This window comes from Nuphar pumila, chromosome 10 (genome assembly GCF_984573655.1).
Source record: "Nuphar pumila chromosome 10, dmNupPumi1.hap1.1, whole genome shotgun sequence".
In the NCBI taxonomy this organism is placed as follows: domain Eukaryota; kingdom Viridiplantae; phylum Streptophyta; class Magnoliopsida; order Nymphaeales; family Nymphaeaceae; genus Nuphar; species Nuphar pumila.
In genome coordinates this window covers 35,450,538-35,461,651 of record NC_143258.1, presented here as the reverse complement: position 1 = coordinate 35,461,651, position 11,114 = coordinate 35,450,538, and positions in this window count along the sequence as shown.

Here is an 11,114-nt window from a genome sequence, read left to right as displayed (position 1 = left end):
AAATGGAAACATTTTTTTTGAGTCATTTTCACCTCGGCTATGAGAGCATTCTTCTTGTCCTTAATTTCACATATTTCTCCTTTGAAATGAAGATCATATCCTTTTAGAATAAGTTGCCCAACACTCAAAAGATTGTGTTTGATGCCTGGAACATAGAAAACATCGGTGACGTACTTGTTGCCATGGTTAGTTTTAACAAGAATATCACCACGTCCCTTGACAGCAAGCCTATTATCATCACCTGTTCTAACTTCAGTTTGAACCATTTCATTTAAGTCCACAAATAATTTTTTGTTTCCAGTCATGTGGTTACTACAACCACTATCAATATACCATACTTCATCATGTGTTTCTTCTTTGGTATCACAAGCAAGAAAGAGAATATCATCATCAAGAATTTTATTTTTCTCATGCATGAAAGTTACCACCTTTTGGTTTTCTTCTGCCAATCTCTTTCTACAGAACTTTATGGTGTGACCATACTTCTGACAATGAAAGCATTGAACTTGTGAGAGAGAGCGACCATGACCTCAACCTCTACCTTGACTTCTTCCTCGCATAGAATAAGATGAATCACAAGCATCTTCTTTCGTTTCTTGATTTCTACCATCTCCATATCCTCTTCCTCTTCGTCCTCGAGCACCACCACGAATAGAGAGTTGTGTCTGAAAAGCTTGTTCGATTGGAGGAGAATCAAATTGCTTTATACGAAGTTCATGAGATTGAAGTGATCCCATTAAACTATCAATGGACAAGGTGGATAAGTCTTTGGATTCTTCTATAGCAACAACAATATGTTCAAACTTGCGAGTTAAGCTCCTTCATATTTTTTCAACAACTCTTTGATCTTCAAGTTTTTCACCATTTACTCGCATTTGATTAATAATGGAGAAGACTCGATTGAAAAAAGCTTCAATCATTTCAGATTCCTTCATTCTTAAAGAATCAAATTCACTTCTTAGAGTTTGTAGTCTCACCATTTTTACCTTGTCTTCTCCTTTGTATGTTGTATAGAGAGTATCCCATGCTACCTTTGCCGACTTCGCCGAGGATATCCTTTCGAAAATGGCTTCATCAACAGCTTGATAAATATAGAACAAAGCCTTATTGTTCTTCTTCCGGTTTTCCTTCAACTCAGTTTGTTGTCGTTGAGTGATGCCCTCCACATTGTCCATCTCATCGAAGCCACTTTCAACGATGTCCCATAGATCTTGAGAACCAAAGAATGCCTTCATTTGAATACTCCACTTGTTGTAATTTTTTCCAGCAAAGCAAGGAACTTGTGGTTGCACCATATTATTGGAAGTCATCCTAGCTCTGATACCACTATGTTGGAAATAAAGCAACAAACTAGAGAAGAAGATTGTTCTCTAGAACGAAAAACACACAGAAATGGTGCAAGAGAGGGAGAAGGCTACAAAAGGCTTCAATACATTCCAATGACTTGTCAAAATGAGGATACATGGCTGCTATATATATAGCATTCAAGCCTAACCAGAATTTAATTACATAATAAATTCCTACCATAGAAATACTAAAAGACTATTACATTTTCAAGAAAAAGAAATAAATGGGAGAGGAACCCAAAGAGTTGCATAGAAAACTGCAAATAACCTTAATGAAAAATGAGTTTCCCAAAAATGAGGGAGGAATACGAAGAGTCTAGCTTATAATTCCAACAAGCCTTAAAGTAAAATGAGTTTCCCAAAAATGAGGGAGGAATACGAAGAGTCTAGCTTATAATTCCAACATTCTTTAGCTAAAGTCGTTCAACAACAAATGACGTGTGAGTAATTGGTTGTTCCAAAGTTTTGTAAAAGGTTTTCCCAATTTGTACCTTTCATGATATGTGAATCCATCTGCATGACAGTTAGAAGTAGTAAGTACAAGTTAGAGCTAATCATTCATGTACCAGCTGACGATAGAAAGCACAACAAATGTCATAGATAACAAGTATTAGCAGTGATATAAACAAGCGGAAGAAATCGTGATACATCAAGCTATTGTAAATGACAAAGAAGTAGATACTCTTCTTATACATATGCCGAAAAAATCCCAAATAGTTGCATATAGACAAATATTTGAAAATTGATGGCATTTTCTATGGCTGGCCTTGCAGGAAGACCAAGTATACCTATGTAGGAATGCGTATTCGATTTGTTTGTCTTCCCTCTTGCGACTCAAAAGACTTGATAAAACCGTATACAAAGAAGTAGATACTTAATAAAACTGTATGCTTTCCCTGTTGCGACCCAAAAGTCTTTGGACTCACACGAGTGCTTACATTTATCCAATAACAATTTGGATGTATAAACTTAAGCCAAACCTCTTTAGAATGCTCAATTAAAATACTAACACATTATAGATCAGAAACAAAGATTACACACAAATTACAAAGAACATGAAAAAAATAGAATGGCCAAAGAAGTGGTTCATGTCGGTGTTTGAGTGCTTATACTCTCGATGACCGATAGATAGCAACTTGCACATAAGGATGAGCTGTGCTTCTCGAATATCCCAGGTGACGCTAGGATAGCCAAATGCAAGAACAATGTCAATAGTTTCAAGTGCACGAACAAAGTGCATCTCACCCATGCTCCCACAAAAGTTCTAAAGCTTCATAGTTTTTAGACCGAAGCAGGTTATATGTCCCCCCCCGGAACACACAGGTGCGTGTTCTTGGGTCTGAATGAGTGCCACGTATGTAAGCACGTGGGGCTCTTTTCCTCGTGTGTGTCGGCATCACTTAGCATCGGAGTCTGGTTTGTTTACAAAGACTTAAGTACCCTTTCCCTCCATTAGCACCATGAAACAATGTTTTGAGTAAAGGACAAAAATGTACTCTCACCAGAAGAGAGAAAGAGTTAAAATCATAATCGTTTTCACCCTAAGGAGTAAACAATTCTGCTTTAACAGGAGCGCCTCGCAATATGTCGCCCTAAACATTCTGGCTCACCCTTTGACGATGCACCATCTGTTGTAACATGAGCTCCCTTTGACGACGCAGCCTTTGACGTCGTCTGCTACCGCAGGATCACCCTTTGCTGTCGTCTGCTGCCGTCGGAGCACCCTTTTTCGTCATCTACTACCGTCAGAGCGTAGTCGGAGTAGCGTTGCCACCATCGGCTGCATCTACCTTCTAGGTGTTTCTCCTCCACTGTCGGATTAGCAAAACTTGTGTTATTTCAGTGAGTTTTGTGTAAGGTTTCGTTATGTAAATCTGAATGCTAAATCTTACAACTGGTTATACTATTCATGCTAAATAACACCTATTTTCTAACAGAAACAAATCGATTTGTACCTATCCACCTCATCGAAAAACAGTTAGCATGATTTGTTCTTATAAAGGCCAAACATTACAACAATATGTACTTATGAGGGCTAAATTTCTACAACGATTTATAAGTTTGAATTTAATAATGATTTATACATTTAATGCAATAGTGATTTATTCGATGCAACAACAATTTATATGTTTCAAGCAGTAGTGATTTAGCCAATTTATGATTCATGATTTGTATATTTAAAGCAGCCATGATTTATATATTTAATGCAGTAGCGATTTATGATTTACAACGATATATACTTATGAAGGGTTCAATTTCTACAACGATTTGCGGTTAAATTTATGTGTTGTCCAGGTTAGCAATGACTATAATTTGTAAGACAAGAAAGCCTTCGCCGTTGGAGGGGATGACTCTTGGAGAAATCATCCGCCAATCTGATATATATGAGGGCTATGTAAAGTACCAAAATATAATGAACATTGAGAATGAAAAAGACACAAACAAATTGTTGGATATTTATTATGCGAAGCCTGATCCATCAGATATTGAAGATGAAAAGCAAACGAAGAAAGATGAGAAAGAATTAAGGATGATGAAGAAGAAGGATGATGAAGAGAAGGAAAAGCAAAGGAAGAAGGAGAAAAATAAAAACTACGCGTACTTATGAGGCAAAAGGATTTTTTCCTGCCGACCATGAAAAATTAAATCTACATGCATATCATTCTTCATGTTATCTGTCATGATTGTCAGTTGCATCACACTATACTATGCATCGAGTTGTTATTTACCTTGCCAATAAAAGAAATGACTTATCATATATGTGTGTTGACGATAGCGATTCACGTGACAACAATTTAATGACAGCTACGATGCTGTAAAGCAATTTCAATTTTAATCGCTAAATGAACAACGATTTGAATACGCAAATTGCCACTGCAATCGCGCAACAATGTAAAGGTCGCACACACACGTTTCAACATCATAATACAAATATCTTACAAATCGACACTGACAAACACATAATATGTTACAAATCGATATACATATCGTATAATATATTACAAATCGATACGAAAATTTAGCATAATAGCTTACAAATCGATATTAACAAACAAAACAATGTCTCGCAAATCGATAGTGTGTTACTACAACTGCGATTTGCGTTATACTATTCTAATATTTTTTATACAAAGGCAAATCATTGTGGCCGACATATATATCATTACGTAAACCGCATAAATCGTCAACCGGAATCTAGGTCTCACAAGGTATATTGATTTTTGACAATGAGCGGGATATGAAATGATGTTTACTGTTGAATCCCAAACGTTGCAACGATATGTACTTATGAAGGGTACGATTTCTACATCGATTTGTACGTTTGAAGCAGCAATTTGTACGTTTAAAGCAGGAACGATTTATACGTTTGATGAAATAACGATTTATACTGGTTGATGATAGCGATTCATGTGACAACTATTTAATTATAGGTACAAAGCTTTGAAGCGATTTCCATAGAAATCGCTAAATGAGCAATGATTTGAACACGCAAATAGACACCTCATGTCGCTACAATGTAAATTCCTCACACACAGTTTTCAATTACATACTATAATATCTAACAAATCGACACTAGAAAGCACTTAATATTTTAAAAATCGGTACATATATCCCATAGTATATTACTATACCTAACCCTATACCCTATACCCTATACCCTAAATCCTTAATATCATACTAAACCCTAATCCTAAACCCATAATATATTATTAAACCCTAATCCTAAACCCATAATATATTACAAAACCATAAACCATATACCATAAACCATAAACCATAAACACTAACCCTAACCCTAACCCTAACCCTAACCCTAACCCTAACCCTAACCCTAACCCTAACCCTAAACCCTTAATATTGTATAAAACCCTAACACTAAACCCTAAACCCTAAACTCTAAACCCTAAACTATAAACCTAAACCGTAAACCCTAATGCCTAAACCCTAAACCCTAACCCTAACCCTAAAACCTAAAACCTAAACCCTAAACCCTAAACACTAAATCTAAACCCTAAACTAAACCTAAACCCTAAACCCTAAACCCTGATGCCTAAACCCTAACCCTAAACCCTATACCCTAACCTTAAACCTTAAACCCTTAATATCTTACTAAATCGTAAGGCTAAACCCTAAACCCTTAACATCTTACTAAACCGTACCACTAAACCCTAAACCCTTAATATATTACTAAACCCTAAACCCTAACCCTAAAACCTAAACCCTAAAACCTAAATCTAAACCCTCGATTTATATGTTGATTCTGTATATCGATTTATAAGCTATCAACAAGAATTTTTATATCGAATTGTATGATATTTGATAATCAATTTGCGTTATACTATGACAATATTTTCGTAACAAAGGCAAATCGACTAAATATTACAACAATTTTTAAGATATCAATAAGAATTGCAATATCAATTTAAGATATTGTTTTGATTCTTAATATCGATTTAAGATATTGTTTTGATTCTAAATATCGATTTTTAAGATATTAATACGAATTTCCAAATCAATTTTAAATATTGTTTTGAATCTTAATATTGATTTCTATGTTGATTCTTAATATTGATTTAAGATATTGTTTTGATTCTTAATATCGATTTTTAAGATATCAATAAGAATTTTTATATTGATTTAAGATGTTTTGATTCTTAATATTGATTTAAGATATTATTTTGATTCTAAATATTGATTTTTAAGATATCAATACAAATTTTCAAATCGATTTAAGATATTGTTCTGAATCTTAATATCAATTTCTATGCTGATTCTTGATAACAATTTAAGATATTATTTTGATTCTTAATATCGATTTCTATCTTGATTCTGTATATCGATTTATAAGCTATCAACATGAATTTTCATATCAATTTGTATGATATTTGATCATCAATTCGCGTTATATTATGATAATATTTTTGTAACAAAGGAAAATCTTTGTGGCCGACAAAGACGTCATTGCATAAACTGTCTAAAATGTGAATCACTTAAAGGTATATGTTATTTTATTATAAAATCTTTGGCGAGTCCTATAAGCATTAAACTCCTCTTCTATAAAAGGAGATCCTCACAATATTTCCCCCTAAACGTTCCACAAAAAATCTAACGCTTCATCTTCTTTTGTCGAAGCACCCTTTGCCGTCTCGGTGAGTTTTTGTGTTGTGCAGGTTACCAATGGCTTACATTCATAAGAGAAGAAATACTACATCGTTAGAGGGGAAATCTCTTGACAAAATCATTGAGCATTATGCTTTGTATGAGCAAGTAGAAGCATACTACAGAATAATGACGATTGAGAGTGATAAAGAAAGGGAGAAATTGCTGGTAAAGTATAGAGCAGAGTCTAATCCGTTAGATATTAAAGATGATAATCCAACGAAGAATGATGAAAAAGAAGTATAGATGAAAAAGAAGAAGGATGACGAAGAGAAGCAAAATGAAAGGAAGGAGCAGGATAATGAAAAAAAAGTAAAGGACATCAAGACAAAAGAAGGAGGAGGTGGAAGATAGGGAAAAGCAAAGGAATAATAAGGAGAAGGAGGAAGAGAAGCGAAGGCAAAGGGAGGAGGAGGAGGAGAAGGAAAAACAAAGGAAGAATAAAGAGGAGGAAGAGAAGTGAAGGCAAAAGAAGGAGGAGGAGAAGAGGGAAAAACAAAGGAAGAATAAGGAGGAGGAAGAGAAGCGAATGCAATTGAAGAAGAAGGAGGAGGAGGAAGAGAAGCAAAGACAATTGAAAAAGAAGGAGGAGGAGGAAGAGAAGCAAAGACAATTAAAGAAGAAAGAAGATGCACGACAAAGAAAGCAGATTCAGGATAAGGAAGAGAAGAAAAGACGAAGGAAGGAGAACGATGAAGAGAAGGAAAGACAAAGGAAGGAGAAGGAGGACGAGAAAGAGAAAGAAAGGCAAAGAAAGCAGAATGAGGATCAGGAAGAGAAGGAAAGAGAAAGGAAGAAGCAGGAGGAGGAAGAGAAGGAAAGGGAAAGGAAAAAGCAGGAGGAGGAAGAGAAGGAAAGAGAAAGGAAAAAGCAGAGGATGGACACGAAAGTGTGAAGCAAGGAAGAAGTACAAAAGCAGAGGATGAAGAGGAAAAAAGTGTGACCAAGGTAGGTTAATCGCTACTGGATGTCGCGATGTACTATGGTAGGTATTATTATATATAGCGATTACTATGTATAGTGATTACTCTGTATAGTGATTACTATGTATAATGATTACTGCGATAGCGATTACTATATATAGCAATTAATTATGATTTGATATTTTGTGTTATAGGCAGGTCAGAAGAGAAGCAGAGCAGTAGGTGAAAAGTTGAAAGGGCTGTGTCAGTGGTCTATAGTTCTGTCGTGGTATAAAAAGCTGAGTGAATATCAGAAGGACCGATTACGAAAGCTGCACTTTGGCGACCTTCTGGACCAACATTATTTTGAAAATTACCGGAACACTATGACCCACCTAGTCAATAAGTGGAACCATAAGACAAACACGTTCCAGTTTGGGGTTTTGAGATCACCATGACCCTAAAAGATGTGGCACGGATTATGGGTCTTAAGTGCCATAAAAGTGTTGTTATAACACGGGATTCAAACTATAACCCAAGGGACAATTGCATGACCCTTGTAGGAATGTCGATGGAGGAATGGCGTGATTGTATTTCTGGTGGAAGCAATTCTTCATCGATGAAAGCTCATTTTTTTTGTAATAAATGGGAAGGTCGGTCCACTGCATGTGCATCTGAAGCAGCTGACCAAGAGTTGCGCAGCTTCCTTCTTTATTTTTTTGGACTTACTTTATTTTTTTATTGTTCTCGTTTGAGAATAAGTTACTTGTGGCTGCAGTTCCTGGAAGACTTAGATGGAATCGACAACTGGGCATGGGGTGTTGCTATGCTCACACACTTGTATAGTCAATTTTACCATGTGAGTAAAGGTATAAAAACCGTCGGGGGGTTTTGGCCATTTGTTCAAGTATTTATTTATTACATATTTAGTATATGTAGACTAAGCTCATTGAAGGTTGTAGTCTTACTAATATATTATTTTTGTAGGCCTAGATATGAGAGCATATTGTCGCCCTGCATCCTCAGTGTGGCCCTGCGGTTTGTGGTTTTCCTAAGATTGGCCAGTGGGCTTCAATAAATGTTAAAGGAGGAAAATGCTCAGTTCATTTTAGATGGGCTGCAATTAAATGTGTTAAATGGTTTAAAATCGTTGTAATATTTAACATTCTTAAGTAATCATCACTTTAGGATTTTGTCTTCCTTAGTACAAATCGTTATCTCCTTAGCATCTAACTTTTATTAGCGTAAATTGTTGTAATGTTTAGCATTCTTAAGTAATCATCGCTTTAGGATTTTATCTTCCTTAGCACAAATCGTTATCTCCTTAGCATTTAACTTTCATTAGCGTAAATCGTTATAATGTTTAGCATTCTTAAGTAATCATCGCTTTAGGATTTTGTCTTAGTACAAATCGTTATCTCCTTAGAATCTAACTTTCATTAGCGTAAATCGTTATAATGTTTAGCATTTTTAAGTAATCATCGCTTTAGGATTTTGTCTTTCTTAGTACAAATTTGTATCTAACTTTCATTAGCGTAAATTGTTATAATATTTAGCATTCTTAAGTAATCATCACTTTAGGATTTTGTCTTCCTTAGTACAAATCGTTATCTCCTTAGCATTTAACTTTTATTAGCGTAAATCGTTGTAATGTTTAGCATTCTTAAGTAATCATCGCTTTAGGATTTTGTCTTCCTTAGTACAAATCGGTATCGCATTTGCATCTAACTTTCATTAGGGTAAATCATTGTAATGTTTAGCATTCTTAAGTAATCATTGCTTTAGGATTTTGTCTTCCTTAGTATAAATCGTTCTCGCATTCAGCATTTTGCATGAATAATTATGCCTATATCTAAACTACAATCTCGATTGTACAGGTTGTGTGGAGACCGTATGGAGATAGGGAGGGCGAGGACGAAGAGGTTGTTGTTGTGGCTGCAAGACTGTCTGTCTGCGATATTTGGCACTTTAGCAAATATAAAGCCGAGTTGCAGTATGGTAGTCAACTACTCCTACAAGCTGGCTTGGGATAGTCGATACCAAAATTGTCTGTGCTATTGAGAAGGAAGATGAATAGTGGTGGGGCCAAGAATGTGAATTGGCATGAACGCTTCGGGAAACAGTTGGATAGCTGGAACAAAGGAGGTGTTCGTGTCATAGCATATGATTATAAAGAACGAGAATATGACCCCAACTATTTCAAACAATATTGGCAACCCATGCATTGAAATTGACAGATTAAGAAAAAGCAACCTGAAAGTAAGGTCACTCTTGTCCCCAAGCATATCGTCTTCCAGCATAGATGTAATGTCCATTGTGTCCCTTTGGCGGATACTACGATTCCCTCTGTTGCAGTACACGATAAGGAGCAAACACAACTCTCAAAGAAGAAGGTATTGTTCGACAAAAGGTTAGCGATGCTGGAGAGGGAGAATAAGGAGTTACGAAAGGACGTGCAGAATTTGGGAAGACAAATTAAGTCACTGGTTGAGATGATTACCAGTGGGTTTAATAATATCAAGGGAACGAAGAGGCCACCGAATGATTACTAGTGGATTTCTATGTTCATCTGAGTCGTCAAGTGCCAGTGAATAAACATATTATGTGATTTGTGTATCCCGATAATTCTATCATTCTTTGTTGTAATTATATAATTCTTTCCTTAATAAGTGTAACACAAAATTGACAAGACTACATAAACTTAGGTTTGTAATTATATAATTCTTTCATGATTTGTACTTACGTTTGCTAAATCGTATAGCAATTAATAGCTTGGGATTTATTATGTATCGTGATTTTTGTGATAGCGATAACTCTGTATAGCGATTATGAAGTTACAATTATTTGTACTTACGTTTTCTAAATCGTATAGTGATTACTAGTTTAGGGTTTATTATTTATAGTGATTCTTGTGATAGCGATTACTTAGTATAACGATTAATAGGTATAGCGATTATGAAGTTACCACAATTTATATTTATGTTTGCTAAATCGTATAGCGATTACTAGTTTTGAGTTTATTATGTATAGTGATTCCTGTAATAGCGATTACTCAGTATAACGACTATGAAGTTACCATGATTTGTACTTACCTTTGCTAAATTGTATAGCGATTACTGGTTTATGGATTATTACTTATAGTGTTTTTTGTGATAGCGATTACTTAATATGGCGATTACTCAGTATAACGATTATGAAGTTACCATGATTTGTACTTACATTTGCTAAATCGTATAGCGATTACTGGTTTAAGGTTTATTACTTATAGCATTTCTGTGATGTTATTACTTAATATGGCGATTACTCTGTATAGAGATTATGAAGTTACCATGATTTGTACTTATGTTTTCTAAATCGTATAACGATTACTGGTTTAGGGTTTATTATTTATAGTGTTTCATGTGATAGTGATTACTTAGTATAACAATTATGAAGTTACCACGATTTGTACTTACGTTTGCTAAATCCTATAGTGATTACTAGTTTTGAGTTTATTTTGTATTGTGATTCCTGTAATAGCGATTACTAGGTATAGCGATTATGAAGTTACCATGATTTGTACTTAGGTTTATTCAATAGTTAAGTGATTACTGGTTTAGGGTTTATTATTTATAGTGTTTCCTTTAAGTGCAAGGAATGTCACATAACATTAGTTTAGGGTTTAGGGTCTAGAGTTTAGGGAAACATCATCTGACATGCTACTGAT